The sequence below is a fragment of the Halichoeres trimaculatus genome, unplaced genomic scaffold (genome assembly GCF_033239565.1).
Source record: "Halichoeres trimaculatus isolate MK-OKI-2021-1 unplaced genomic scaffold, fHalTri1.1 fHalTri1_scaffold_3, whole genome shotgun sequence".
In the NCBI taxonomy this organism is placed as follows: Eukaryota; Metazoa; Chordata; class Actinopteri; order Labriformes; family Labridae; genus Halichoeres; species Halichoeres trimaculatus.
The window spans coordinates 39,342,448-39,368,480 of record NW_027437181.1 but is presented as its reverse complement, the minus strand read 5'-3'; the positions used below and the strand labels follow the sequence as shown (position 1 = coordinate 39,368,480).

The 26,033-nt window shown below is 50.6% G+C and overlaps 45 non-coding genes across 45 annotated transcripts; 32 read left to right on the top strand and 13 right to left on the bottom strand.

Moving 5' to 3' along the window:
* The first annotated feature begins 497 nt into the window (after window positions 1-497).
* trnal-cag (transfer RNA leucine (anticodon CAG)) lies at window positions 498-580 on the top strand. Its single transcript has one exon. It is a non-coding gene; the product is annotated as a tRNA-Leu (tRNA).
* Window positions 581-954: 374 nt separating this feature from the next.
* trnaq-cug (transfer RNA glutamine (anticodon CUG)) lies at window positions 955-1,026 on the top strand. The gene has a single exon. It is a non-coding gene; the product is annotated as a tRNA-Gln (tRNA).
* A 319-nt stretch (window positions 1,027-1,345) lies between these two features.
* On the top strand, window positions 1,346-1,418 carry trnav-aac (transfer RNA valine (anticodon AAC)). The gene has a single exon. It is a non-coding gene; the product is annotated as a tRNA-Val (tRNA).
* A 355-nt stretch (window positions 1,419-1,773) lies between these two features.
* Window positions 1,774-1,846, top strand: trnav-cac (transfer RNA valine (anticodon CAC)). Its single transcript has one exon. It is a non-coding gene; the product is annotated as a tRNA-Val (tRNA).
* Window positions 1,847-2,261: 415 nt separating this feature from the next.
* trnad-guc (transfer RNA aspartic acid (anticodon GUC)) lies at window positions 2,262-2,333 on the bottom strand. Its single transcript has one exon. It is a non-coding gene; the product is annotated as a tRNA-Asp (tRNA).
* A 526-nt stretch (window positions 2,334-2,859) lies between these two features.
* Window positions 2,860-2,931, bottom strand: trnaq-uug (transfer RNA glutamine (anticodon UUG)). Its single transcript has one exon. It is a non-coding gene; the product is annotated as a tRNA-Gln (tRNA).
* A 258-nt stretch (window positions 2,932-3,189) lies between these two features.
* On the top strand, window positions 3,190-3,272 carry trnal-cag (transfer RNA leucine (anticodon CAG)). Its single transcript has one exon. It is a non-coding gene; the product is annotated as a tRNA-Leu (tRNA).
* Window positions 3,273-3,646: 374 nt separating this feature from the next.
* On the top strand, window positions 3,647-3,718 carry trnaq-cug (transfer RNA glutamine (anticodon CUG)). Its single transcript has one exon. It is a non-coding gene; the product is annotated as a tRNA-Gln (tRNA).
* A 319-nt stretch (window positions 3,719-4,037) lies between these two features.
* On the top strand, window positions 4,038-4,110 carry trnav-aac (transfer RNA valine (anticodon AAC)). Its single transcript has one exon. It is a non-coding gene; the product is annotated as a tRNA-Val (tRNA).
* A 403-nt stretch (window positions 4,111-4,513) lies between these two features.
* trnav-cac (transfer RNA valine (anticodon CAC)) lies at window positions 4,514-4,586 on the top strand. The gene has a single exon. It is a non-coding gene; the product is annotated as a tRNA-Val (tRNA).
* A 405-nt stretch (window positions 4,587-4,991) lies between these two features.
* Window positions 4,992-5,063, bottom strand: trnad-guc (transfer RNA aspartic acid (anticodon GUC)). The gene has a single exon. It is a non-coding gene; the product is annotated as a tRNA-Asp (tRNA).
* Window positions 5,064-5,589: 526 nt separating this feature from the next.
* On the bottom strand, window positions 5,590-5,661 carry trnaq-uug (transfer RNA glutamine (anticodon UUG)). The gene has a single exon. It is a non-coding gene; the product is annotated as a tRNA-Gln (tRNA).
* Window positions 5,662-5,919: 258 nt separating this feature from the next.
* On the top strand, window positions 5,920-6,002 carry trnal-cag (transfer RNA leucine (anticodon CAG)). The gene has a single exon. It is a non-coding gene; the product is annotated as a tRNA-Leu (tRNA).
* Window positions 6,003-6,376: 374 nt separating this feature from the next.
* On the top strand, window positions 6,377-6,448 carry trnaq-cug (transfer RNA glutamine (anticodon CUG)). The gene has a single exon. It is a non-coding gene; the product is annotated as a tRNA-Gln (tRNA).
* Window positions 6,449-6,762: 314 nt separating this feature from the next.
* On the top strand, window positions 6,763-6,835 carry trnav-aac (transfer RNA valine (anticodon AAC)). Its single transcript has one exon. It is a non-coding gene; the product is annotated as a tRNA-Val (tRNA).
* Window positions 6,836-7,262: 427 nt separating this feature from the next.
* On the top strand, window positions 7,263-7,335 carry trnav-cac (transfer RNA valine (anticodon CAC)). Its single transcript has one exon. It is a non-coding gene; the product is annotated as a tRNA-Val (tRNA).
* A 415-nt stretch (window positions 7,336-7,750) lies between these two features.
* On the bottom strand, window positions 7,751-7,822 carry trnad-guc (transfer RNA aspartic acid (anticodon GUC)). The gene has a single exon. It is a non-coding gene; the product is annotated as a tRNA-Asp (tRNA).
* Window positions 7,823-8,348: 526 nt separating this feature from the next.
* Window positions 8,349-8,420, bottom strand: trnaq-uug (transfer RNA glutamine (anticodon UUG)). Its single transcript has one exon. It is a non-coding gene; the product is annotated as a tRNA-Gln (tRNA).
* Window positions 8,421-8,678: 258 nt separating this feature from the next.
* Window positions 8,679-8,761, top strand: trnal-cag (transfer RNA leucine (anticodon CAG)). The gene has a single exon. It is a non-coding gene; the product is annotated as a tRNA-Leu (tRNA).
* A 374-nt stretch (window positions 8,762-9,135) lies between these two features.
* On the top strand, window positions 9,136-9,207 carry trnaq-cug (transfer RNA glutamine (anticodon CUG)). The gene has a single exon. It is a non-coding gene; the product is annotated as a tRNA-Gln (tRNA).
* Window positions 9,208-9,526: 319 nt separating this feature from the next.
* trnav-aac (transfer RNA valine (anticodon AAC)) lies at window positions 9,527-9,599 on the top strand. Its single transcript has one exon. It is a non-coding gene; the product is annotated as a tRNA-Val (tRNA).
* A 403-nt stretch (window positions 9,600-10,002) lies between these two features.
* trnav-cac (transfer RNA valine (anticodon CAC)) lies at window positions 10,003-10,075 on the top strand. The gene has a single exon. It is a non-coding gene; the product is annotated as a tRNA-Val (tRNA).
* Window positions 10,076-10,480: 405 nt separating this feature from the next.
* On the bottom strand, window positions 10,481-10,552 carry trnad-guc (transfer RNA aspartic acid (anticodon GUC)). The gene has a single exon. It is a non-coding gene; the product is annotated as a tRNA-Asp (tRNA).
* A 526-nt stretch (window positions 10,553-11,078) lies between these two features.
* Window positions 11,079-11,150, bottom strand: trnaq-uug (transfer RNA glutamine (anticodon UUG)). The gene has a single exon. It is a non-coding gene; the product is annotated as a tRNA-Gln (tRNA).
* A 258-nt stretch (window positions 11,151-11,408) lies between these two features.
* On the top strand, window positions 11,409-11,491 carry trnal-cag (transfer RNA leucine (anticodon CAG)). The gene has a single exon. It is a non-coding gene; the product is annotated as a tRNA-Leu (tRNA).
* Window positions 11,492-11,865: 374 nt separating this feature from the next.
* On the top strand, window positions 11,866-11,937 carry trnaq-cug (transfer RNA glutamine (anticodon CUG)). Its single transcript has one exon. It is a non-coding gene; the product is annotated as a tRNA-Gln (tRNA).
* Window positions 11,938-12,256: 319 nt separating this feature from the next.
* Window positions 12,257-12,329, top strand: trnav-aac (transfer RNA valine (anticodon AAC)). Its single transcript has one exon. It is a non-coding gene; the product is annotated as a tRNA-Val (tRNA).
* A 355-nt stretch (window positions 12,330-12,684) lies between these two features.
* Window positions 12,685-12,757, top strand: trnav-cac (transfer RNA valine (anticodon CAC)). The gene has a single exon. It is a non-coding gene; the product is annotated as a tRNA-Val (tRNA).
* Window positions 12,758-13,172: 415 nt separating this feature from the next.
* On the bottom strand, window positions 13,173-13,244 carry trnad-guc (transfer RNA aspartic acid (anticodon GUC)). The gene has a single exon. It is a non-coding gene; the product is annotated as a tRNA-Asp (tRNA).
* An 856-nt stretch (window positions 13,245-14,100) lies between these two features.
* On the top strand, window positions 14,101-14,183 carry trnal-cag (transfer RNA leucine (anticodon CAG)). The gene has a single exon. It is a non-coding gene; the product is annotated as a tRNA-Leu (tRNA).
* Window positions 14,184-14,557: 374 nt separating this feature from the next.
* On the top strand, window positions 14,558-14,629 carry trnaq-cug (transfer RNA glutamine (anticodon CUG)). The gene has a single exon. It is a non-coding gene; the product is annotated as a tRNA-Gln (tRNA).
* Window positions 14,630-14,948: 319 nt separating this feature from the next.
* On the top strand, window positions 14,949-15,021 carry trnav-aac (transfer RNA valine (anticodon AAC)). The gene has a single exon. It is a non-coding gene; the product is annotated as a tRNA-Val (tRNA).
* Window positions 15,022-15,424: 403 nt separating this feature from the next.
* trnav-cac (transfer RNA valine (anticodon CAC)) lies at window positions 15,425-15,497 on the top strand. The gene has a single exon. It is a non-coding gene; the product is annotated as a tRNA-Val (tRNA).
* Window positions 15,498-15,901: 404 nt separating this feature from the next.
* trnad-guc (transfer RNA aspartic acid (anticodon GUC)) lies at window positions 15,902-15,973 on the bottom strand. Its single transcript has one exon. It is a non-coding gene; the product is annotated as a tRNA-Asp (tRNA).
* Window positions 15,974-16,829: 856 nt separating this feature from the next.
* On the top strand, window positions 16,830-16,912 carry trnal-cag (transfer RNA leucine (anticodon CAG)). Its single transcript has one exon. It is a non-coding gene; the product is annotated as a tRNA-Leu (tRNA).
* A 374-nt stretch (window positions 16,913-17,286) lies between these two features.
* Window positions 17,287-17,358, top strand: trnaq-cug (transfer RNA glutamine (anticodon CUG)). The gene has a single exon. It is a non-coding gene; the product is annotated as a tRNA-Gln (tRNA).
* Window positions 17,359-17,677: 319 nt separating this feature from the next.
* Window positions 17,678-17,750, top strand: trnav-aac (transfer RNA valine (anticodon AAC)). The gene has a single exon. It is a non-coding gene; the product is annotated as a tRNA-Val (tRNA).
* Window positions 17,751-18,153: 403 nt separating this feature from the next.
* On the top strand, window positions 18,154-18,226 carry trnav-cac (transfer RNA valine (anticodon CAC)). The gene has a single exon. It is a non-coding gene; the product is annotated as a tRNA-Val (tRNA).
* A 404-nt stretch (window positions 18,227-18,630) lies between these two features.
* Window positions 18,631-18,702, bottom strand: trnad-guc (transfer RNA aspartic acid (anticodon GUC)). The gene has a single exon. It is a non-coding gene; the product is annotated as a tRNA-Asp (tRNA).
* Window positions 18,703-19,557: 855 nt separating this feature from the next.
* Window positions 19,558-19,640, top strand: trnal-cag (transfer RNA leucine (anticodon CAG)). The gene has a single exon. It is a non-coding gene; the product is annotated as a tRNA-Leu (tRNA).
* A 374-nt stretch (window positions 19,641-20,014) lies between these two features.
* Window positions 20,015-20,086, top strand: trnaq-cug (transfer RNA glutamine (anticodon CUG)). The gene has a single exon. It is a non-coding gene; the product is annotated as a tRNA-Gln (tRNA).
* Window positions 20,087-20,405: 319 nt separating this feature from the next.
* On the top strand, window positions 20,406-20,478 carry trnav-aac (transfer RNA valine (anticodon AAC)). Its single transcript has one exon. It is a non-coding gene; the product is annotated as a tRNA-Val (tRNA).
* Window positions 20,479-20,888: 410 nt separating this feature from the next.
* On the top strand, window positions 20,889-20,961 carry trnav-cac (transfer RNA valine (anticodon CAC)). The gene has a single exon. It is a non-coding gene; the product is annotated as a tRNA-Val (tRNA).
* Window positions 20,962-21,365: 404 nt separating this feature from the next.
* On the bottom strand, window positions 21,366-21,437 carry trnad-guc (transfer RNA aspartic acid (anticodon GUC)). Its single transcript has one exon. It is a non-coding gene; the product is annotated as a tRNA-Asp (tRNA).
* A 526-nt stretch (window positions 21,438-21,963) lies between these two features.
* On the bottom strand, window positions 21,964-22,035 carry trnaq-uug (transfer RNA glutamine (anticodon UUG)). The gene has a single exon. It is a non-coding gene; the product is annotated as a tRNA-Gln (tRNA).
* Window positions 22,036-26,033: the final 3,998 nt, after the last annotated feature.

The following is a 26,033-nucleotide window of genomic DNA, read 5'->3' as shown; positions in this document are numbered from 1 at the left end:
AGCATAAGCCACTCTCAACCAAGTTTGAAGAAGTTCTCCACGGCAGTTTACAAGTCTTTATTCAGTGTTCGACAAAGAGGCCATGAGATTGCCACTGTCACTCGGGGTGGGCTTGGGGTGGCTTTGACACACGGCTAGCAAGACCCAGCGTGGTCCCTTCTGCTCAAAGGTCCCACGGGGATTTGAACTTGGATCACTGGATTCAAAGTCCAGAGTGCTAACCGTTACACCATGGGACCAGTCTGCCGTTCAGTAAGTCAGTTGTGAGTGTTTGTCCTCACTTGAACTCACAGCCTTGCTAGATCCTCTTCCTTCTCAGGATTGAGGTTGACTCCAAGAGCCAAGTCTTGGAACAGCAACGGAGCGCTTCAATCAGCTCTCCATCTGCTTTTGAGCGGGAGCTGTTTGGCACTTGATTTCCTCAAAAGCTTGCTCAGGACTGTTTTGCCGTGCCGAGGCAGGCCTGGTGGGCCCGGCCAACGAGGACTGCTCATCTAGTCAGGATGGCCGAGCGGTCTAAGGCGCTGCGTTCAGGTCGCAGTCTCCCCTGGAGGCGTGGGTTCGAATCCCACTTCTGACAGTGTGTGCTTTTCCCTTTGCCTGGCCCTGTTGTCTGGTGCATGACATTAGCATCTGCCTTACTCCACGACCATTTCAAGCCCCACAAAGACTAGTACAGCCAAAGTTGGGGACAGTCTAAATGCAGGCACACTGACAGCACGACGGCGTGTCAGGCATCTGACTGCTGCTTTGTCAACATGCTGCTCGGAGCAAGCAGTTGACTGCCCAACTGCGTGTGCGGCCAGTGTGGCCTGCTTTCTATGCTGCCGTCTGTTTCACTCTTGTTTCTTAGTGTCCCCTGTGTCCCATTGTGCGCAAGAAGACAAAGGCACATAGCGTTGGCATGTGCATATACAGAGAGCGTTTGATGACTGTGTGTTGGCCCTCTGCCCTGGTTCCATGGTGTAATGGTCAGCACTCTGGACTCTGAATCCAGCGATCCGAGTTCAAATCTCGGTGGGACCTGCTTTTGAGGTGTGTGGTCTCGGGGCTATTCCAAAGGCAGGTGAAGACATGCGCTCAGAAAGTCATGGGCTCTTCCTCAAGACACCCTGTCCTTTGACTTCTATTTGCACTGAAAGGGTCTGGAGTGCACTTCAACCACAATCTTGCCTGTGCGGAAGGATGCCGCCATTGTAGCTGCCAGCTAGTGTTGTCATTCTCTGCAGATAGTCATGGGCAGCTAGAAAAGCCACTACTTCATTGCTATTTTTCCAGCAACTGGCGTGTCGGAAGTTCAGGACACAGCTCTGCAGACGGGTTGTTAAGGCACGGCACGTTGTCCGTTTCCGTAGTGTAGTGGTTATCACGTTCGCCTAACACGCGAAAGGTCCCCGGTTCGAAACCGGGCAGAAACACCTTCTCTTCCTTTGCCTCTCAGCAAAAACTCAGTGAAGTCATTGGACCCTGGCACTGGCCAGGAAGCAGACCTGGAAGCTTAAAGCCTCTGTATCTGTGGGCAAAGAATTAGCTGCCGGTGGGAAGCACAAGTCCCCCCATTGGTGAATTGATCCCGAGTCTTGCGCTTGACAGGTGTAAGGTCCCAGGGCTAATCCTATGGACCCCCGACTACCCACTGCCTCATTGATATTTTCTCCAGCAACTGGTATGTCGCTAGTTTTGTAGACAGGTCTGCAGACGGTTCTGTGGACAGCTCCCCCAGACGGTTCTGTAGAGAGGTCGCTTAGGCGGGGCATGCCCCGCATAGCTTTAGTTTCCGTAGTGTAGTGGTTATCACGTTCGCCTCACACGCGAAAGGTCCCCGGTTCGAAACCGGGCGGAAACACTGGCACTTACTTTGCCTCTCGACAAAAGCTCAGTCATGGCGCTCATCGGGCTCCATGCAGAACCTTGTGCGAGCTTCTTTGTCTTTTTTTTCACAGTGCAGAGCTTTTTCCACCCTCTCTTTTTTGCAGCTGTTGCTTCTTCTTTTTTTCTTTTTTTTTCTCTCCTTTTTTTTGTAAATGCACTTATATAACATTTACTGCTGTTGTTTTATGTCTGTTTGTTTTTTATGTACATGCAATGGGCATTTCATTAGGTCAGGCCTTTACTCATATGCAGCAAACTAGATTTGAGTTGAGAGCAAGGGAAGCAAAGGAGGGAAAAGAGGCAAAAGGCACTGGCCAGGAAGCAGTCCGGGACGCATGAAGCCCCTGTATCTGTAGGCAAAGAATAAGCTGCTGGTAGGTAGCATAAGTCTCCCCGTCGGGGAATCGAACCCCGGTCTTCCGCGTGACAGGCGGAGATACTGTCCACTATACTAACGAGGATGCTGCCTTTAGTGCACGCTGCACCGACACGGCCCCATGTTCTGGGGTTTACCGAGATTATGCAGAGTCACAGCCAATGCCTGGTGGTTCAAGTCTGCCACTGTTGGGGTTGAAATCTTCCTCCTGCCCAGAGTCACCAGTGATGGAGTGCATGACATGACGTGAATCACCAGAGCAGTGTGTGCCACTGTTCAGAGTGCCTCATGTTGGCCCCACACGCAAAACCTCTGCATTTTGTTGGTGTGCAGAAACTCTGCGCCTGACTGTGTTGTGGCTTCCAGTGGAGAATGCAGTGCTCATTGGCCTGTGGTCAGTATTGAGGGGTGGCAGCCCTGGAACAGTGATCAAACTGCAGCAACAGCATAAGCCACTCTCAACCAAGTTTGAAGAAGTTCTCCACGGCAGTTTACAAGTCTTTATTCAGTGTTCGACAAAGAGGCCATGAGATTGCCACTGTCACTGGGGGTGGGCTTGGGGTGGCTTTGACACACGGCTAGCAAGACCCAGCGTGGTCCCTTCTGCTCAAAGGTCCCACCGAGATTTGAACTCGGATCACTGGATTCAAAGTCCAGAGTGCTAACCGTTACACCATGGGACCAGTCTGCCGTTCAGTAAGTCAGTTGTGAGTGTTTGTCTTCACTTGAACTCACAGCCTTGCTAGATCCTCTTCCTTCTCAGGATTGAGGTTGACTCCAAGAGCCAAGTCTTGGAACAGCAACGGAGCGCTTCAATCAGCTCCCCATCTGCTTTGGAGCGGGAGCTGTTTGGCACTTGATTTCCTCAAAAGCTTGCTCAGGACTGTTTTGCCGTGCCGAGGCAGGCCTGGTGGGCACGGCCAATGAGGACCGCTCATCTAGTCAGGATGGCCGAGCGGTCTAAGGCGCTGCGTTCAGGTCGCAGTCTCCCCTGGAGGCGTGGGTTCGAATCCCACTTCTGACAGTGTGTGCTTTTCCCTTTGCCTGGCCCTGTTGTCTGGTGCATGACATTAGCATCTGCCTTACTCCACGACCATTTCAAGCCCCACAAAGACTAGTACAGCCAAAGTTGGGGACAGTCTAAATGCAGGCACACTGACAGCACGACGGCGTGTCAGGCATCTGACTGCTGCTTTGTCAACATGCTGCTCGGAGCAAGCAGTTGACTGCCCAACTGTGTGTGCGGCCAGTGTGGCCTGCTTTCTATGCTGCCGTCTGTTTCACTCTTGTTTCTTAGTGTCCCCTGTGTCCCATTGTGCGCAAGAAGACAAAGGCACATAGCGTTGGCATGTGCATATACAGAGAGCGTTTGATGACTGTGTGTTGGCCCTCTGCCCTGGTTCCATGGTGTAATGGTCAGCACTCTGGACTCTGAATCCAGCGATCCGAGTTCAAATCTCGGTGGGACCTGCTTTTGAGGTGTGCGGTCTCGGGGCTATTCCAAAGGCAGGTGAAGACATGCGCTCAGAAAGTCATGGGCTCTTCCTCAAGACACCCTGTCCTTTGACTTCTATTTGCACTGAAAGGGTCTGGAGTGCACTTCAACCACAATCTTGCCTGTGCGGAAGGATGCCGCCATTGTAGCTGCCAGCTAGTGTTGTCATTCTCTGCAGATAGTCATGGGCAGCTAGAAAAGCCACTACTTCATTGCTATTTTTCCAGCAACTGGCGTGTCGGAAGTTCAGGACACAGCTCTGCAGACGGGTTGTTAAGGCACAGCACGTTGTCCGTTTCCGTAGTGTAGTGGTTATCACGTTCGCCTAACACGCGAAAGGTCCCCGGTTCGAAACCGGGCGGAAACACCTTCTCTTCCTTTGCCTCTCAGCAAAAACTCAGTGAAGTCATTGGACCCTGGCACTGGCCAGGAAGCAGACCTGGAAGCTTAAAGCCTCTGTATCTGTGGGCAAAGAATTAGCTGCCGGTGGGAAGCACAAGTCCCCCCATTGGTGAATTGATCCCGAGTCTTGCGCTTGACAGGTGTAAGGTCCCAGGGCTAATCCTATGGACCCCCGACTACCCACTGCCTCATTGATATTTTCTCCAGCAACTGGTATGTCGCTAGTTTGGTAGACAGGTCTGCGTACGGTTCCGTAGACAGGTCTGCAGACAGTTTTGTAGACAGGTCTGCAGACGGTTCTGTGGACAGCTCCCCCAGACGGTTCTGTAGAGAGGTCGCTTAGGCGGGGCATGCCCCGCATAGCTTTAGTTTCCGTAGTGTAGTGGTTATCACGTTCGCCTCACACGCGAAAGGTCCCCGGTTCGAAACCGGGCGGAAACACTGGCACTTACTTTGCCTCTCGACAAAAGCTCAGTCATGGCGCTCATCGGGCTCCATGCAGAACCTTGTGCGAGCTTCTTTGTCTTTTTTTTCACAGTGCAGAGCTTTTTCCACCCTCTCTTTTTTGCAGCTGTTGCTTCTTCTTTTTTTCTCTCCTTTTTTTTGTAAATGCACTTATATAACATTTACTGCTGTTGTTTTATGTCTGTTTGTTTTTTATGTACATGCAATGGGCATTTCATTAGGTCAGGCCTTTACTCATATGCAGCAAACTAGATTTGAGTTGAGAGCAAGGGAAGCAAAGGAGGGAAAAGAGGCAAAAGGCACTGGCCAGGAAGCAGTCCGGGACGCATGAAGCCCCTGTATCTGTAGGCAAAGAATAAGCTGCTGGTAGGTAGCATAAGTCTCCCCGTCGGGGAATCGAACCCCGGTCTTCCGCGTGACAGGCGGAGATACTGTCCACTATACTAACGAGGATGCTGCCTTTAGTGCACGCTGCACCGACACGGCCCCATGTTCTGGGGTTTACCGAGATTATGCAGAGTCACAGCCAATGCCTGGTGGTTCAAGTCTGCCACTGTTGGGGTTGAAATCTTCCTCCTGCCCAGAGTCACCAGTGATGGAGTGCATGACATGACGTGAATCACCAGAGCAGTGTGTGCCACTGTTCAGAGTGCCTCATGTTGGCCCCACACGCAAAACCTCTGCATTTTGTTGGTGTGCAGAAACTCTGCGCCTGACTGTGTTGTGGCTTCCAGTGGAGAATGCAGTGCTCATTGGCCTGTGGTCAGTATTGAGGGGTGGCAGCCCTGGAACAGTGATCAAACTGCAGCAACAGCATAAGCCACTCTCAACCAAGTTTGAAGAAGTTCTCCACGGCAGTTTACAAGTCTTTATTCAGTGTTCGACAAAGAGGCCATGAGATTGCCACTGTCACTGGGGGTGGGCTTGGGGTGGCTTTGACACACGGCTAGCAAGACCCAGCGTGGTCCCTTCTGCTCAAAGGTCCCACCGAGATTTGAACTCGGATCACTGGATTCAAAGTCCAGAGTGCTAACCGTTACACCATGGGACCAGTCTGCCGTTCAGTAAGTCAGTTGTGAGTGTTTGTCTTCACTTGAACTCACAGCCTTGCTAGATCCTCTTCCTTCTCAGGATTGAGGTTGACTCCAAGAGCCAAGTCTTGGAACAGCAACGGAGCGCTTCAATCAGCTCTCCATCTGCTTTTGAGCGGGAGCTGTTTGGCACTTGATTTCCTCAAAAGCTTGCTCAGGACTGTTTTGCCGTGCCGAGGCAGGCCTGGTGGGCCCGGCCAACGAGGACCGCTCATCTAGTCAGGATGGCCGAGCGGTCTAAGGCGCTGCGTTCAGGTCGCAGTCTCCCCTGGAGGCGTGGGTTCGAATCCCACTTCTGACAGTGTGTGCTTTTCCCTTTGCCTGGCCCTGTTGTCTGGTGCATGACATTAGCATCTGCCTTACTCCACGACCATTTCAAGCCCCACAAAGACTAGTACAGCCAAAGTTGGGGACAGTCTAAATGCAGGCACACTGACAGCACGACGGCGTGTCAGGCATCTGACTGCTGCTTTGTCAACATGCTGCTCGGAGCAAGCAGTTGACTGCCCAACTGCGTGTGCGGCCAGTGTGGCCTGCTTTCTATGCTGCCGTCTGTTTCACTCTTGTTTCTTAGTGTCCCCTGTGTCCCATTGTGCGCAAGAAGACAAAGGCACATAGCATTGGCATGTGCATATACAGAGAGCGTTTGATGACTGTGTGTTGGCCCTCTGCCCTGGTTCCATGGTGTAATGGTCAGCACTCTGGACTCTGAATCCAGCGATCCGAGTTCAAATCTCGGTGGGACCTGCTTTTGAGGTGTGCGGTCTCGGGGCTATTCCAAAGGCAGGTGAAGACATGCGCTCAGAAAGTCATGGGCTCTTCCTCAAGACACCCTGTCCTTTGACTTCTATTTGCACTGAAAGGGTCTGGAGTGCACTTCAACCACAATCTTGCCTGTGCGGAAGGATGCCGCCATTGTAGCTGCCAGCTAGTGTTGTCATTCTCTGCAGATAGTCATGGGTAGCTAGAAAACCCACTACTTCATTGGTATTTTTCCAGCAACTGGCGTGTCGGAAGTTCAGGACACAGCTCTGCAGACGGGTTGTTAGGCCAGGTTGTCCGTTTCCGTAGTGTAGTGGTTATCACGTTCGCCTAACACGCGAAAGGTCCCCGGTTCGAAACCGGGCGGAAACACCTTCTCTTCCTTTGCCTCTCAGCAAAAACTCAGTGAAGTCATTGGACCCTGGCACTGGCCAGGAAGCAGACCTGGAAGCTTAAAGCCTCTGTATCTGTGGGCAAAGAATTAGCTGCCGGTGGGAAGCACAAGTCCCCCCATTGGTGAATTGATCCCGAGTCTTGCGCTTGACAGGTGTAAGGTCCCAGGGCTAATCCTATGGACCCCTAACTACCCACTGCCTCATTGATATTTTCTCCAGCAACTGGTATGTCGCTAGTTTGGTAGACAGGTCTGCGTACGGTTCCGTAGACAGGTCTGCAGACAGTTTTGTAGACAGGTCTGCAGACAGTTTTGTAGACAGGTCTGCAGACGGTTCTGTGGACAGCTCCCCCAGACGGTTCTGTAGAGAGGTCGCTTAGGCGGGGCATGCCCCGCATAGCTTTAGTTTCCGTAGTGTAGTGGTTATCACGTTCGCCTCACACGCGAAAGGTCCCCGGTTCGAAACCGGGCGGAAACACTGGCACTTACTTTGCCTCTCGACAAAAGCTCAGTCATGGCGCTCATCGGGCTCCATGCAGAACCTTGTGCGAGCTTCTTTGTCTTTTTTTTCACAGTGCAGAGCTTTTTCCACCCTCTCTTTTTTGCAGCTGTTGCTTCTTCTTTTTTTCTTTTTTTTTCTCTCCTTTTTTTTGTAAATGCACTTATATAACATTTACTGCTGTTGTTTTATGTCTGTTTGTTTTTTATGTACATGCAATGGGCATTTCATTAGGTCAGGCCTTTACTCATATGCAGCAAACTAGATTTGAGTTGAGAGCAAGGGAAGCAAAGGAGGGAAAAGAGGCAAAAGGCACTGGCCAGGAAGCAGTCCGGGACGCATGAAGCCCCTGTATCTGTAGGCAAAGAATAAGCTGCTGGTAGGTAGCATAAGTCTCCCCGTCGGGGAATCGAACCCCGGTCTTCCGCGTGACAGGCGGAGATACTGTCCACTATACTAACGAGGATGCTGCCTTTAGTGCACGCTGCACCGACACGGCCCCATGTTCTGGGGTTTACCGAGATTATGCAGAGTCACAGCCAATGCCTGGTGGTTCAAGTCTGCCACTGTTGGGGTTGAAATCTTCCTCCTGCCCAGAGTCACCAGTGATGGAGTGCATGACATGACGTGAATCACCAGAGCAGTGTGTGCCACTGTTCAGAGTGCCTCATGTTGGCCCCACATGCAAAACCTCTGCATTTTGTTGGTGTGCAGAAACTCTGCGCCTGACTGTGTTGTGGCTTCCAGTGGAGAATGCAGTGCTCATTGGCCTGTGGTCAGTATTGAGGGGTGGCAGCCCTGGAACAGTGATCAAACTGCAGCAACAGCATAAGCCACTCTCAACCAAGTTTGAAGAAGTTCTCCACGGCAGTTTACAAGTCTTTATTCAGTGTTCGACAAAGAGGCCATGAGATTGCCACTGTCACTGGGGGTGGGCTTGGGGTGGCTTTGACACACGGCTAGCAAGACCCAGCGTGGTCCCTTCTGCTCAAAGGTCCCACCGAGATTTGAACTCGGATCACTGGATTCAAAGTCCAGAGTGCTAACCGTTACACCATGGGACCAGTCTGCCGTTCAGTAAGTCAGTTGTGAGTGTTTGTCTTCACTTGAACTCACAGCCTTGCTAGATCCTCTTCCTTCTCAGGATTGAGGTTGACTCCAAGAGCCAAGTCTTGGAACAGCAACGGAGCGCTTCAATCAGCTCTCCATCTGCTTTTGAGCGGGAGCTGTTTGGCACTTGATTTCCTCAAAAGCTTGCTCAGGACTGTTTTGCCGTGCCGAGGCAGGCCTGGTGGGCCCGGCCAACGAGGACTGCTCATCTAGTCAGGATGGCCGAGCGGTCTAAGGCGCTGCGTTCAGGTCGCAGTCTCCCCTGGAGGCGTGGGTTCGAATCCCACTTCTGACAGTGTGTGCTTTTCCCTTTGCCTGGCCCTGTTGTCTGGTGCATGACATTAGCATCTGCCTTACTCCACGACCATTTCAAGCCCCACAAAGACTAGTACAGCCAAAGTTGGGGACAGTCTAAATGCAGGCACACTGACAGCACGACGGCGTGTCAGGCATCTGACTGCTGCTTTGTCAACATGCTGCTCGGAGCAAGCAGTTGACTGCCCAACTGTGTGTGCGGCCAGTGTGGCCTGCTTTCTATGCTGCCGTCTGTTTCACTCTTGTTTCTTAGTGTCCCCTGTGTCCCATTGTGCGCAAGAAGACAAAGGCACATAGCGTTGGCATGTGCATATACAGAGAGCGTTTGATGACTGTGTGTTGGCCCTCTGCCCTGGTTCCATGGTGTAATGGTCAGCACTCTGGACTCTGAATCCAGCGATCCGAGTTCAAATCTCGGTGGGACCTGCTTTTGAGGTGTGCGGTCTCGGGGCTATTCCAAAGGCAGGTGAAGACATGCGCTCAGAAAGTCATGGGCTCTTCCTCAAGACACCCTGTCCTTTGACTTCTATTTGCACTGAAAGGGTCTGGAGTGCACTTCAACCACAATCTTGCCTGTGCGGAAGGATGCCGCCATTGTAGCTGCCAGCTAGTGTTGTCATTCTCTGCAGATAGTCATGGGCAGCTAGAAAAGCCACTACTTCATTGCTATTTTTCCAGCAACTGGCGTGTCGGAAGTTCAGGACACAGCTCTGCAGACGGGTTGTTAAGGCACAGCACGTTGTCCGTTTCCGTAGTGTAGTGGTTATCACGTTCGCCTAACACGCGAAAGGTCCCCGGTTCGAAACCGGGCGGAAACACCTTCTCTTCCTTTGCCTCTCAGCAAAAACTCAGTGAAGTCATTGGACCCTGGCACTGGCCAGGAAGCAGACCTGGAAGCTTAAAGCCTCTGTATCTGTGGGCAAAGAATTAGCTGCCGGTGGGAAGCACAAGTCCCCCCATTGGTGAATTGATCCCGAGTCTTGCGCTTGACAGGTGTAAGGTCCCAGGGCTAATCCTATGGACCCCCGACTACCCACTGCCTCATTGATATTTTCTCCAGCAACTGGTATGTCGCTAGTTTGGTAGACAGGTCTGCGTACGGTTCCGTAGACAGGTCTGCAGACAGTTTTGTAGACAGGTCTGCAGACGGTTCTGTGGACAGCTCCCCCAGACGGTTCTGTAGAGAGGTCGCTTAGGCGGGGCATGCCCCGCATAGCTTTAGTTTCCGTAGTGTAGTGGTTATCACGTTCGCCTCACACGCGAAAGGTCCCCGGTTCGAAACCGGGCGGAAACACTGGCACTTACTTTGCCTCTCGACAAAAGCTCAGTCATGGCGCTCATCGGGCTCCATGCAGAACCTTGTGCGAGCTTCTTTGTCTTTTTTTTCACAGTGCAGAGCTTTTTCCACCCTCTCTTTTTTGCAGCTGTTGCTTCTTCTTTTTTTCTCTCCTTTTTTTTGTAAATGCACTTATATAACATTTACTGCTGTTGTTTTATGTCTGTTTGTTTTTTATGTACATGCAATGGGCATTTCATTAGGTCAGGCCTTTACTCATATGCAGCAAACTAGATTTGAGTTGAGAGCAAGGGAAGCAAAGGAGGGAAAAGAGGCAAAAGGCACTGGCCAGGAAGCAGTCCGGGACGCATGAAGCCCCTGTATCTGTAGGCAAAGAATAAGCTGCTGGTAGGTAGCATAAGTCTCCCCGTCGGGGAATCGAACCCCGGTCTTCCGCGTGACAGGCGGAGATACTGTCCACTATACTAACGAGGATGCTGCCTTTAGTGCACGCTGCACAGACACGGCCCCATGTTCTGGGGTTTACCGAGATTATGCAGAGTCACAGCCAATGCCTGGTGGTTCAAGTCTGCCACTGTTGGGGTTGAAATCTTCCTCCTGCCCAGAGTCACCAGTGATGGAGTGCATGACATGACGTGAATCACCAGAGCAGTGTGTGCCACTGTTCAGAGTGCCTCATGTTGGCCCCACACGCAAAACCTCTGCATTTTGTTGGTGTGCAGAAACTCTGCGCCTGACTGTGTTGTGGCTTCCAGTGGAGAATGCAGTGCTCATTGGCCTGTGGTCAGTATTGAGGGGTGGCAGCCCTGGAACAGTGATCAAACTGCAGCAACAGCATAAGCCACTCTCAACCAAGTTTGAAGAAGTTCTCCACGGCAGTTTACAAGTCTTTATTCAGTGTTCGACAAAGAGGCCATGAGATTGCCACTGTCACTGGGGGTGGGCTTGGGGTGGCTTTGACACACGGCTAGCAAGACCCAGCGTGGTCCCTTCTGCTCAAAGGTCCCACCGAGATTTGAACTCGGATCACTGGATTCAAAGTCCAGAGTGCTAACCGTTACACCATGGGACCAGTCTGCCGTTCAGTAAGTCAGTTGTGAGTGTTTGTCTTCACTTGAACTCACAGCCTTGCTAGATCCTCTTCCTTCTCAGGATTGAGGTTGACTCCAAGAGCCAAGTCTTGGAACAGCAACGGAGCGCTTCAATCAGCTCTCCATCTGCTTTTGAGCGGGAGCTGTTTGGCACTTGATTTCCTCAAAAGCTTGCTCAGGACTGTTTTGCCGTGCCGAGGCAGGCCTGGTGGGCCCGGCCAACGAGGACTGCTCATCTAGTCAGGATGGCCGAGCGGTCTAAGGCGCTGCGTTCAGGTCGCAGTCTCCCCTGGAGGCGTGGGTTCGAATCCCACTTCTGACAGTGTGTGCTTTTCCCTTTGCCTGGCCCTGTTGTCTGGTGCATGACATTAGCATCTGCCTTACTCCACGACCATTTCAAGCCCCACAAAGACTAGTACAGCCAAAGTTGGGGACAGTCTAAATGCAGGCACACTGACAGCACGACGGCGTGTCAGGCATCTGACTGCTGCTTTGTCAACATGCTGCTCGGAGCAAGCAGTTGACTGCCCAACTGCGTGTGCGGCCAGTGTGGCCTGCTTTCTATGCTGCCGTCTGTTTCACTCTTGTTTCTTAGTGTCCCCTGTGTCCCATTGTGCGCAAGAAGACAAAGGCACATAGCATTGGCATGTGCATATACAGAGAGCGTTTGATGACTGTGTGTTGGCCCTCTGCCCTGGTTCCATGGTGTAATGGTCAGCACTCTGGACTCTGAATCCAGCGATCCGAGTTCAAATCTCGGTGGGACCTGCTTTTGAGGTGTGCGGTCTCGGGGCTATTCCAAAGGCAGGTGAAGACATGCGCTCAGAAAGTCATGGGCTCTTCCTCAAGACACCCTGTCCTTTGACTTCTATTTGCACTGAAAGGGTCTGGAGTGCACTTCAACCACAATCTTGCCTGTGCGGAAGGATGCCGCCATTGTAGCTGCCAGCTAGTGTTGTCATTCTCTGCAGATAGTCATGGGCAGCTAGAAAAGCCACTACTTCATTGCTATTTTTCCAGCAACTGGCGTGTCGGAAGTTCAGGACACAGCTCTGCAGACGGGTTGTTAAGGCACGGCACGTTGTCCGTTTCCGTAGTGTAGTGGTTATCACGTTCGCCTAACACGCGAAAGGTCCCCGGTTCGAAACCGGGCAGAAACACCTTCTCTTCCTTTGCCTCTCAGCAAAAACTCAGTGAAGTCATTGGACCCTGGCACTGGCCAGGAAGCAGACCTGGAAGCTTAAAGCCTCTGTATCTGTGGGCAAAGAATTAGCTGCCGGTGGGAAGCACAAGTCCCCCCATTGGTGAATTGATCCCGAGTCTTGCGCTTGACAGGTGTAAGGTCCCAGGGCTAATCCTATGGACCCCCGACTACCCACTGCCTCATTGATATTTTCTCCAGCAACTGGTATGTCGCTAGTTTTGTAGACAGGTCTGCAGACGGTTCTGTGGACAGCTCCCCCAGACGGTTCTGTAGAGAGGTCGCTTAGGCGGGGCATGCCCCGCATAGCTTTAGTTTCCGTAGTGTAGTGGTTATCACGTTCGCCTCACACGCGAAAGGTCCCCGGTTCGAAACCGGGCGGAAACACTGGCACTTACTTTGCCTCTCGACAAAAGCTCAGTCATGGCGCTCATCGGGCTCCATGCAGAACCTTGTGCGAGCTTCTTTGTCTTTTTTTTCACAGTGCAGAGCTTTTTCCACCCTCTCTTTTTTGCAGCTGTTGCTTCTTCTTTTTTTCTTTTTTTTTCTCTCCTTTTTTTTGTAAATGCACTTATATAACATTTACTGCTGTTGTTTTATGTCTGTTTGTTTTTTATGTACATGCAATGGGCATTTCATTAGGTCAGGCCTTTACTCATATGCAGCAAACTAGATTTGAGTTGAGAGCAAGGGAAGCAAAGGAGGGAAAAGAGGCAAAAGGCACTGGCCAGGAAGCAGTCCGGGACGCATGAAGCCCCTGTATCTGTAGGCAAAGAATAAGCTGCTGGTAGGTAGCATAAGTCTCCCCGTCGGGGAATCGAACCCCGGTCTTCCGCGTGACAGGCGGAGATACTGTCCACTATACTAACGAGGATGCTGCCTTTAGTGCACGCTGCACAGACACGGCCCCATGTTCTGGGGTTTACCGAGATTATGCAGAGTCACAGCCAATGCCTGGTGGTTCAAGTCTGCCACTGTTGGGGTTGAAATCTTCCTCCTGCCCAGAGTCACCAGTGATGGAGTGCATGACATGACATGAATCACCAGAGCAGTGTGTGCCACTGTTCAGAGTGCCTCATGTTGGCCCCACACGCAAAACCTCTGCATTTTGTTGGTGTGCAGAAACTCTGCTCCTGACTGTGTTGTGGCTTCCAGTGGAGAATGCAGTGCTCATTGGCCTGTGGTCAGTATTGAGGGGTGGCAGCCCTGGAACAGTGATCAAACTGCAGCAACAGCATAAGCCACTCTCAACCAAGTTTGAAGAAGTTCTCCACGGCAGTTTACAAGTCTTTATTCAGTGTTCGACAAAGAGGCCATGAGATTGCCACTGTCACTCGGGGTGGGCTTGGGGTGGCTTTGACACACGGCTAGCAAGACCCAGCGTGGTCCCTTCTGCTCAAAGGTCCCATGGGGATTTGAACTTGGATCACTGGATTCAAAGTCCAGAGTGCTAACCGTTACACCATGGGACCAGTCTGCCGTTCAGTAAGTCAGTTGTGAGTGTTTGTCCTCACTTGAACTCACAGCCTTGCTAGATCCTCTTCCTTCTCAGGATTGAGGTTGACTCCAAGAGCCAAGTCTTGGAACAGCAACGGAGCGCTTCAATCAGCTCTCCATCTGCTTTTGAGCGGGAGCTGTTTGGCACTTGATTTCCTCAAAAGCTTGCTCAGGACTGTTTTGCCGTGCCGAGGCAGGCCTGGTGGGCCCGGCCAACGAGGACCGCTCATCTAGTCAGGATGGCCGAGCGGTCTAAGGCGCTGCGTTCAGGTCGCAGTCTCCCCTGGAGGCGTGGGTTCGAATCCCACTTCTGACAGTGTGTGCTTTTCCCTTTGCCTGGCCCTGTTGTCTGGTGCATGACATTAGCATCTGCCTTACTCCACGACCATTTCAAGCCCCACAAAGACTAGTACAGCCAAAGTTGGGGACAGTCTAAATGCAGGCACACTGACAGCACGACGGCTTGTCAGGCATCTGACTGCTGCTTTGTCAACATGCTGCTCGGAGCAAGCAGTTGACTGCCCAACTGCGTGTGCAGCCAGTGTGGCCTGCTTTCTATGCTGCCGTCTGTTTCACTCTTGTTTCTTAGTGTCCCCTGTGTCCCATTGTGCGCAAGAAGACAAAGGCACATAGCGTTGGCATGTGCATATACAGAGAGCGTTTGATGACTGTGTGTTGGCCCTCTGCCCTGGTTCCATGGTGTAATGGTCAGCACTCTGGACTCTGAATCCAGCGATCCGAGTTCAAATCTCGGTGGGACCTGCTTTTGAGGTGTGCGGTCTCGGGGCTATTCCAAAGGCAGGTGAAGACATGCGCTCAGAAAGTCATGGGCTCTTCCTCAAGACACCCTGTCCTTTGACTTCTATTTGCACTGAAAGGGTCTGGAGTGCACTTCAACCACAATCTTGCCTGTGCGGAAGGATGCCGCCATTGTAGCTGCCAGCTAGTGTTGTCATTCTCTGCAGATAGTCATGGGCAGCTAGAAAAGCCACTACTTCATTGCTATTTTTCCAGCAACTGGCGTGTCGGAAGTTCAGGACACAGCTCTGCAGACGGGTTGTTAAGGCACGGCACGTTGTCCGTTTCCGTAGTGTAGTGGTCATCAGGTTCGCCTAACACGCGAAAGGTCCCCGGTTCGAAACCGGGCGGAAACACCTTCTCTTCCTTTGCCTCTCAGCAAAAACTCAGTGAAGTCATTGGACCCTGGCACTGGCCAGGAAGCAGACCTGGAAGCTTAAAGCCTCTGTATCTGTGGGCAAAGAATTAGCTGCCGGTGGGAAGCACAAGTCCCCCCATTGGTGAATTGATCCCGAGTCTTGCGCTTGACAGGTGTAAGGTCCCAGGGCTAATCCTATGGACCCCCGACTACCCACTGCCTCATTGATATTTTCTCCAGCAACTGGTATGTCGCTAGTTTGGTAGACAGGTCTGCGTACGGTTCCGTAGACAGGTCTGCAGACAGTTTTGTAGACAGGTCTGCAGACGGTTCTGTGGACAGCTCCCCCAGACGGTTCTGTAGAGAGGTCGCTTAGGCGGGGCATGCCCCGCAGAGCTTTAGTTTCCGTAGTGTAGTGGTTATCACGTTCGCCTCACACGCGAAAGGTCCCCGGTTCGAAACCGGGCGGAAACACTGGCACTTACTTTGCCTCTCGGCAAAAGCTCAGTCATGGCGCTCATCGGGCTCCATGCAGAACCTTGTGCGAGCTTCTTTGTCTTTTTTTTCACAGTGCAGAGCTTTTTCCACCCTCTCTTTTTTGCAGCTGTTGCTTCTTCTTTTTTTCTCTCCTTTTTTTGTAAATGCACTTATATAACATTTACTGCTGTTGTTTTATGTCTGTTTGTTTTTTATGTACATGCAATGGGCATTTCATTAGGTCAGGCCTTTACTCATATGCAGCAAACTAGATTTGAGTTGAGAGCAAGGGAAGCAAAGGAGGGAAAAGAGGCAAAAGGCACTGGCCAGGAAGCAGTCCGGGACGCATGAAGCCCCTGTATCTGTAGGCAAAGAATAAGCTGCTGGTAGGTAGCATAAGTCTCCCCGTCGGGGAATCGAACCCCGGTCTTCCGCGTGACAGGCGGAGATACTGTCCACTATACTAACGAGGATGCTGCCTTTAGTGCACGCTGCACAGACACGGCCCCATGTTCTGGGGTTTACCGAGATTATGCAGAGTCACAGCCAATGCCTGGTGGTTCAAGTCTGCCACTGTTGGGGTTGAAATCTTCCTCCTGCCCAGAGTCACCAGTGATGGAGTGCATGACATGACATGAATCACCAGAGCAGTGTGTGCCACTGTTCAGAGTGCCTCATGTTGGCCCCACACGCAAAACCTCTGCATTTTGTTGGTGTGCAGAAACTCTGCTCCTGACTGTGTTGTGGCTTCCAGTGGAGAATGCAGTGCTCATTGGCCTGTGGTCAGTATTGAGGGGTGGCAGCCCTGGAACAGTGATCAAACTGCAGCAACAGCATAAGCCACTCTCAACCAAGTTTGAAGAAGTTCTCCACGGCAGTTTACAAGTCTTTATTCAGTGTTCGACAAAGAGGCCATGAGATTGCCACTGTCACTCGGGGTGGGCTTGGGGTGGCTTTGACACACGGCTAGCAAGACCCAGCGTGGTCCCTTCTGCTCAAAGGTCCCATGGGGATTTGAACTTGGATCACTGGATTCAAAGTCCAGAGTGCTAACCGTTACACCATGGGACCAGTCTGCCGTTCAGTAAGTCAGTTGTGAGTGTTTGTCCTCACTTGAACTCACAGCCTTGCTAGATCCTCTTCCTTCTCAGGATTGAGGTTGACTCCAAGAGCCAAGTCTTGGAACAGCAACGGAGCGCTTCAATCAGCTCTCCATCTGCTTTTGAGCGGGAGCTGTTTGGCACTTGATTTCCTCAAAAGCTTGCTCAGGACTGTTTTGCCGTGCCGAGGCAGGCCTGGTGGGCCCGGCCAACGAGGACCGCTCATCTAGTCAGGATGGCCGAGCGGTCTAAGGCGCTGCGTTCAGGTCGCAGTCTCCCCTGGAGGCGTGGGTTCGAATCCCACTTCTGACAGTGTGTGCTTTTCCCTTTGCCTGGCCCTGTTGTCTGGTGCATGACATTAGCATCTGCCTTACTCCACGACCATTTCAAGCCCCACAAAGACTAGTACAGCCAAAGTTGGGGACAGTCTAAATGCAGGCACACTGACAGCACGACGGCTTGTCAGGCATCTGACTGCTGCTTTGTCAACATGCTGCTCGGAGCAAGCAGTTGACTGCCCAACTGCGTGTGCAGCCAGTGTGGCCTGCTTTCTATGCTGCCGTCTGTTTCACTCTTGTTTCTTAGTGTCCCCTGTGTCCCATTGTGCGCAAGAAGACAAAGGCACATAGCGTTGGCATGTGCATATACAGAGAGCGTTTGATGACTGTGTGTTGGCCCTCTGCCCTGGTTCCATGGTGTAATGGTCAGCACTCTGGACTCTGAATCCAGCGATCCGAGTTCAAATCTCGGTGGGACCTGCTTTTGAGGTGTGCGGTCTCGGGGCTATTCCAAAGGCAGGTGAAGACATGCGCTCAGAAAGTCATGGGCTCTTCCTCAAGACACCCTGTCCTTTGACTTCTATTTGCACTGAAAGGGTCTGGAGTGCACTTCAACCACAATCTTGCCTGTGCGGAAGGATGCCGCCATTGTAGCTGCCAGCTAGTGTTGTCATTCTCTGCAGATAGTCATGGGCAGCTAGAAAAGCCACTACTTCATTGCTATTTTTCCAGCAACTGGCGTGTCGGAAGTTCAGGACACAGCTCTGCAGACGGGTTGTTAAGGCACGGCACGTTGTCCGTTTCCGTAGTGTAGTGGTCATCAGGTTCGCCTAACACGCGAAAGGTCCCCGGTTCGAAACCGGGCGGAAACACCTTCTCTTCCTTTGCCTCTCAGCAAAAACTCAGTGAAGTCATTGGACCCTGGCACTGGCCAGGAAGCAGACCTGGAAGCTTAAAGCCTCTGTATCTGTGGGCAAAGAATTAGCTGCCGGTGGGAAGCACAAGTCCCCCCATTGGTGAATTGATCCCGAGTCTTGCGCTTGACAGGTGTAAGGTCCCAGGGCTAATCCTATGGACCCCCGACTACCCACTGCCTCATTGATATTTTCTCCAGCAACTGGTATGTCGCTAGTTTGGTAGACAGGTCTGCGTACGGTTCCGTAGACAGGTCTGCAGACAGTTTTGTAGACAGGTCTGCAGACGGTTCTGTGGACAGCTCCCCCAGACGGTTCTGTAGAGAGGTCGCTTAGGCGGGGCATGCCCCGCAGAGCTTTAGTTTCCGTAGTGTAGTGGTTATCACGTTCGCCTCACACGCGAAAGGTCCCCGGTTCGAAACCGGGCGGAAACACTGGCACTTACTTTGCCTCTCGGCAAAAGCTCAGTCATGGCGCTCATCGGGCTCCATGCAGAACCTTGTGCGAGCTTCTTTGTCTTTTTTTTCACAGTGCAGAGCTTTTTCCACCCTCTCTTTTTTGCAGCTGTTGCTTCTTCTTTTTTTCTCTCCTTTTTTTGTAAATGCACTTATATAACATTTACTGCTGTTGTTTTATGTCTGTTTGTTTTTTATGTACATGCAATGGGCATTTCATTAGGTCAGGCCTTTACTCATATGCAGCAAACTAGATTTGAGTTGAGAGCAAGGGAAGCAAAGGAGGGAAAAGAGGCAAAAGGCACTGGCCAGGAAGCAGTCCGGGACGCATGAAGCCCCTGTATCTGTAGGCAAAGAATAAGCTGCTGGTAGGTAGCATAAGTCTCCCCGTCGGGGAATCGAACCCCGGTCTTCCGCGTGACAGGCGGAGATACTGTCCACTATACTAACGAGGATGCTGCCTTTAGTGCACGCTGCACAGACACGGCCCCATGTTCTGGGGTTTACCGAGATTATGCAGAGTCACAGCCAATGCCTGGTGGTTCAAGTCTGCCACTGTTGGGTTGAAATCTTCCTCCTGCCCAGAGTCACCAGTGATGGAGTGCATGACATGACATGAATTACCAGAGCAGTGTGTGCCACTGTTCAGAGTGCCTCATGTTGGCCCCACACGCAAAACCTCTGCATTTTGTTGGTGTGCAGAAACTCTGCGCCTGACTGTGTTGTGGCTTCCAGTGGAGAATGCAGTGCTCATTGGCCTGTGGTCAGTATTGAGGGGTGGCAGCCCTGGAACAGTGATCAAACTGCAGCAACAGCACAAGCCACTCTCAACCAAGTTTGAAGAAGTTCTCCACGGCAGTTTACAAGTCTTTATTCAGTGTTCGACAAAGAGGCCATGAGATTGCCACTGTCACTCGGGGTGGGCTTGGGGTGGCTTTGACACACGGCTAGCAAGACCCAGCGTGGTCCCTTCTGCTCAAAGGTCCCACGGGGATTTGAACTTGGATCACTGGATTCAAAGTCCAGAGTGCGAACCGTTACACCATGGGACCAGTCTGCCGTTCAGTAAGTCAGTTGTGAGTGTTTGTCCTCACTTGAACTCACAGCCTTGCTAGATCCGCTTCCTTCTCAGGATTGAGGTTGACTCCAAGAGCCAAGTCTTGGAACAGCAACGGAGCGCTTCAATCAGCTCCCCATCTGCTTTGGAGCGGGAGCTGTTTGGCACTTGATTTCCTCAAAAGCTTGCTCAGGACTGTTTTGCCATGCCGAGGCAGGCCTGGTGGGCCTGGCCAACGAGGACCGCTCATCTAGTCAGGATGGCCGAGCGGTCTAAGGCGCTGCGTTCAGGTCGCAGTCTCCCCTGGAGGCGTGGGTTCGAATCCCACTTCTGACAGTGTGTGCTTTTCCCTTTGCCTGGCCCTGTTGTCTGGTGCATGACATTAGCATCTGCCTTACTCCACGACCATTTCAAGCCCCACAAAGACTAGTACAGCCAAAGTTGGGGACAGTCTAAATGCAGGCACACTGACAGCACGACGGCGTGTCAGACATCTGACTGCTGCTTTGTCAACATGCTGCTCGGAGCAAGCAGTTGACTGCCCAACTGCGTGTGCGGCCAGTGTGGCCTGCTTTCTATGCTGCCGTCTGTTTCACTCTTGTTTCTTAGTGTCCCCTGTGTCCCATTGTGCGCAAGAAGACAAAGGCACATAGCGTTGGCATGTGCATATACAGAGAGCGTTTGATGACTGTGTGTTGGCCCTCTGCCCTGGTTCCATGGTGTAATGGTCAGCACTCTGGACTCTGAATCCAGCGATCCGAGTTCAAATCTCGGTGGGACCTCCTTTTGAGGTGTGCGGTCTCGGGGCTATTCCAAAGGCAGGTGAAGACATGCGCTCAGAAAGCCATGGGCTCTTCCTCAAGACACCCTGTCCTTTGACTTCTATTTGCACTGAAAGGGTCTGGAGTGCACTTCAACCACAATCTTGCCTGTGCGGAAGGATGCCGCCATTGTAGCTGCCAGCTAGTGTTGTCATTCTCTGCAGATAGTCATGGGCAGCTAGAAAAGCCACTACTTCATTGCTATTTTTCCAGCAACTGGCGTGTCGGAAGTTCAGGACACAGCTCTGCAGACGGGTTGTTAAGGCACGGCACGTTGTCCGTTTCCGTAGTGTAGTGGTTATCACGTTCGCCTAACACGCGAAAGGTCCCCGGTTCGAAACCGGGCGGAAACACCTTCTCTTCCTTTGCCTCTCAGCAAAAACTCAGTGAAGTCATTGGACCCTGGCACTGGCCAGGAAGCAGACCTGGAAGCTTAAAGCCTCTGTATCTGTGGGCAAAGAATTAGCTGCCGGTGGGAAGCACAAGTCCCCCCATTGGTGAATTGATCCCGAGTCTTGCGCTTGACAGGTGTAAGGTCCCAGGGCTAATCCTATGGACCCCCGACTACCCACTGCCTCATTGATATTTTCTCCAGCAACTGGTATGTCGCTAGTTTGGTAGACAGGTCTGCGTACGGTTCCGTAGACAGGTCTGCAGACAGTTTTGTAGACAGGTCTGCAGACGGTTCTGTGGACAGCTCCCCCAGACGGTTCTGTAGAGAGGTCGCTTAGGCGGGGCATGCCCCGCAGAGCTTTCGTGGTCAGTTTCCGTAGTGTAGTGGTTATCACATTCGCCTCACACGCGAAAGGTCCCCGGTTCGAAACCGGGCGGAAACACTGGCACTTACTTTGCCTCTCGACAAAAGCTCAGTCATGGCGCTCATCGGGCTCCATGCAGAACCTTGTGCGAGCTTCTTTGTCTTATTTTCACAGTGCAGAGCTTTTTCCACCCTCTCTTTTTTGCAGCTGTTGCTTCTTCTTTTTTTCTCTCCTTTTTTTTGTAAATGCACTTATATAGCATTTACTGCTGTTGTTTTATGTCTGTTTGTTTTTTATGTACATGCAATGGGCATTTCATTAGGTCAGGCCTTTACTCATATGCAGCAACCTAGATATGAGTTGAGAGCAAGGGAAGCAAAGGAGGGAAAAGAGGCAAAAGGCACTGGCCAGGAAGCAGTCCGGGACGCATGAAGCCCCTGTATCTGTAGGCAAAGAATAAGCTGCTGGTAGGTAGCATAAGTCTCCCCGTCGGGGAATCGAACCCCGGTCTTCCGCGTGACAGGCGGAGATACTGTCCACTATACTAACGAGGATGCTGCCTTTAGTGCACGCTGCACAGACACGGCCCCATGTTCTGGGGTTTACCCAGATTATGCAGAGTCACAGCCAATGCCTGGTGGTTCAAGTCTGCCACTGTTGGGGTTGAAATCTTCCTCCTGCCCAGAGTCACCAGTGATGGAGTGCATGACATGACGTGAATCACCAGAGCAGTGTGTGCCACTGTTCAGAGTGCCTCATGTTGGCCCCACACGCAAAACCTCTGCATTTTGTTGGTGTGCAGAAACTCTGCGCCTGACTGTGTTGTGGCTTCCAGTGGAGAATGCAGTGCTCATTGGCCTGTGGTCAGTATTGAGGGGTGGCAGCCCTGGAACAGTGATCAAACTGCAGCAACAGCATAAGCCACTCTCAACCAAGTTTGAAGAAGTTCTCCACAGCAGTTTACAAGTCTTTGTTCAGTGTTCGACAAAGAGGCCATGAGATTGCCACTGTCACTCGGGGTGGGCTTGGGGTGGCTTTGACACACGGCTAGCAAGACCCAGCGTGGTCCCTTCTGCTCAAAGGTCCCACCGAGATTTGAACTCGGATCACTGGATTCAAAGTCCAGAGTGCTAACCGTTACACCATGGGACCAGTCTGCCGTTCAGTAAGTCAGTTGTGAGTGTTTGTCTTCACTTGAACTCACAGCCTTGCTAGATCCTCTTCCTTCTCAGGATTGAGGTTGACTCCAAAAGCCAAGTCTTGGAACAGCAACGGAGCGCTTCAATCAGCTCCCCATCTGCTTTGGAGCGGGAGCTGTTTGGCACTTGATTTCCTCAAAAGCTTGCTCAGGACTGTTTTGCCGTGCCGAGGCAGGCCTGGTGGGCCTGGCCACCGGGGCCGCTCATCTAGTCAGGATGGCCGAGCGGTCTAAGGCGCTGCGCTCAAGCTGGGGAACATTCGTCCGTCAAAGAAGGGGGAGAAGGGGGGAGGAGGGGGGAGGAGGGGGGAGGAGGGGGAAGAAGGAAAAAGGGAAGAAAAAAGAGGAAAAGAAGAAAAAGAGAAAGAAAACGAAAAAATCCGAGGTTTTTCAGCAATTTAACTTTTAAAAGAGTGTTTTCAATGCTTACAGAAGGTGATTTAAAACTTTAGATATTTGAACAAGTAGCGCACGGGACACGAACCGACGAACTTCATAAACGGATAACTTGACGCTACACTTTTTGCCGTGTGACGCACATACCCATATATGGACTTCACTTCCGGGTCAACACAAAAGGATTCCCCAGTTTTAAAATTAGGGTTAATGGCGGTCAAGCGTGCTCCTAACTGATTGCTTTATTATGTCCCGCACTTTATGGTAGGTTTTTGAAAATGCATATGTTGAAATGATAATAATGCATTTTAATAACGTTAAAATAATTTTTTAAATATTTTTATCATGGGAAATAATCGTTGTTTACTTCTTCCTTTTTCTATAGGAAAAGAAGCTGCCTTAAGCCCACCATATGACCTGAAGAGCAGCTCCTCAACCTGAGATCTTCAGGAGTTTATCTGATGTCTACTGCAAACCACTTTTTATACGATACTAAATAACCCCTCTTTCTAGCATAATTCTTTTTCTGTATCAAAGATCATTATCTTATAGATATTGCAACATTGACAAATAACACTCTTTATTACAGTTGTTGACTGTTGTTAAAATCAATGGGTATGTTTTTTTTGTGTGTGTGTGTGTGTTTACCAGTGTTGAATAAAGATACACTTTTAGCTCGAGCTTTGTTTATTCACAGGGAAGAGAATGAGAAACAACTTATTACAGAGTACGTAAAAAAGAACAAACACAACACCTCTATGATAATAAACTATGGTAATAAAAAAATCTGAATGCAACACATTTTACACACACATATACACAACAGCTATGCTATTTTATTCACAACACTAATACTAAAATAAAACTAACAACACTCATACTTTACAATAACTTACAATATGAAACTCTACAAAATATATACAATATTTACAATACAAAAATATATACAATATTAACACTACAAAAATATATACAATATTTACACTGCAAAAATATGTACAATATTTACACTACAAATAATTTTTGAAATTATTTTTTGGGTACTGCCTTCCTCATTTCCTCCAACCACTGCTTCTTGGTTTTCGTTTCAAAGGAAGGACAGTACACTTTGCCATAGTACTGGCTGTGTCCAGTGTCAGCAGTGCGGAACTGACCACACTTTTTGCAAGTGTTTGCCTCCACTGTCCGCTGGTACGGCCTTTTAGGAGTCACTCCTTCCATGGTGCTGCTGGTAGGTGCTCCTGTCTGTGGACTGGTACCCGGTAAAACTGCCAAGACAACTGGTACCAGTCCCACATTTTGTCCTGCAGGCGCAACAAGCTGTGTGGTCAGCAAGGGTCCTGGTGCAGGGGGGCTGACAAACAAAGGCCTCTTGCCTGTTGGTTTAGGCAGGATGTTGCGCTGGACCTGACTGGGAGCTCTCTGCCTCTGATGTGCCTGGCCAGCTGTGCTCTCAGGCAACCAGTACTGATGCTCCTGCTGTGCTGGTACAGGGTGAGCAGGTAGCACTCTGGCATCCTGAAGAGGCTCCGCAGAAGCTGAGACGGCTGGAGGTAAGGTGGTACCCTGAAGCAGCACAGACAGCTCCTGTTTTTTCTGCCTGTTATTGTGCCACTGTATCAGGGTGTTCTGGTTTACCTCCACCAGTTGGATCTCAGTTTGCTGCATCACTAGCGAGTTCCCTAGGACCAGCTGCCTTATCTTGTGGTAATCCCTCAAGATAAGGGACCACCTTGAGTCTGCCCTCTTCCCTCTTCTCACTGGGCCTGGGTGGAGGTTGCAGAGTCTTATAAAAATGTTCTCCACCAACCGACAGCAGTCCGGCCACTGTGCAGGTGAGCTACTTGCTCCTAACATGCAGCGGGTGGTGCTCTCAACACCAGGCGTAGTTGTGGGCTTCTTCGGTGTTCGAAACCGCCCACTCAAGAGTCTCTCCTGATGTCGAGCTGCGTATATGACCCGCCGCTTGTCGTGCTCATCCAGGCTTTCCCACAGTGCTTTGATGGTGCTGGCCTGCTGGTTGGTGAGACACAAAGACGTCTGACTCCGCAGTTCCACCAAAAACTCAGCAAGTCTGTCTACATGCTGGTAGCCAGGCACATTTTGCTCATCCACAGCCTGTGAAGATATGAAACATATTTGAAAGTATGTTAATGTAAATCCTTGAATCACGTTGACCTTTTTTTGACACATTTCTGATGTTCCTTATTAAATAGAAAAAACATACTACTGCTCAACCACCGTTTGAGGGCCTGTAAGGCCTATTTGTATTAAACTACGCACTCTTTAGATATTTGTTTTACACAGTTGTGCATCGAGGATTCCCTCTCCTATATCTGTCTCTGTTCAAGTCAATTTGTGCTGCTCTCTGAAGGGAGTAGTTAACCAATTCCTAAGAGATTTAAAGGTTCTGTCTCATGATTTCTAGCAATAAATAGCTGTACTTTTTTAACACAACAATAAACTTACAGGCCTCTAAAGACAGCTTATTTTTCCTTGCCATTTTGAGCCTGTTAACCCAAAACAAGTGCTGAAACTTCAACCTAAAGATTGCCATGCTCCCTTTGTGTTCCTTTATTAGTAAAACTATTTTAGGCTGTGCCACACAGTTTCAAAAGTGTTTTGTAATCAATTAGTCTTATAAAATGATTAACTTAGATTAGCAGCCATATTAGGAGTTCATGCAGAGGACTGACAGTTGCAAAAAAGTGGATCATTCTTTGAAAATCATCTGATTCATTTTAAGTTTGTGAAATGGATAAAAACTGTTTGTGATTGCAAAAAGTAAAGTGCAAGTGATCAAACTTTTGTGCAGTAATGCAAGTGCATATTTATTGTTAACACTTACCATGTCTTCATCATGAGCCTGCACGTCAACGCCAGCCTCAGAGGATGAAGTTGAAGGCAGAGTGGAAGGAGCAGAGGCCACTGCAGACGAGCAAGGAGCTAGTGATGCACAATAGGGAAAAAAACACCATATTACTACACATATAAAAAACTACAAAATGACTTGCAGAATTAGAGCTGGGGGATTATTGTGACTGAATTACAATTCCCATTTTCATTGCACTGCACCTGGTCATACTACTACCTATATAAAACCGAGATTTCTTTTCAGCCTTACCAGGAGCAATGGTTAATGTGCTCGGAGCCTGAGTGAAGGAGGTGCCCGATGATGATGGAGTTGAGGAACTGCAAAGAGCTGTCGTGCTGGGAGCTGTGGACAGGGAGGGGCCAGTTGTCAGAGGGGCAGGGGTGTGAGGCTCCTCCAGGTTTGCCACTGTTGGGTCCTCTGCTGCCTCAGCAAAGCCCTCATCCTCCTCTTCATCTTCCTCCACATTATGCTCCTCAATCAGCTGAGCAGTCTCCTCAGAATCAGGATGCATATCCTGCAGTGCCTGACCAGTCTGCCGGAACAGATACTGCAGGCCTATGAGCTCTCCTGAAACATCAGAGGCAAATGGATGATTAGGAAAACTGTTTGAATGATTTTTTTTTCATCTCAGTTGTACGTCAAGTGGGTTTCAGTAATGCTAACCAGTGTAAGGTGTAGGTG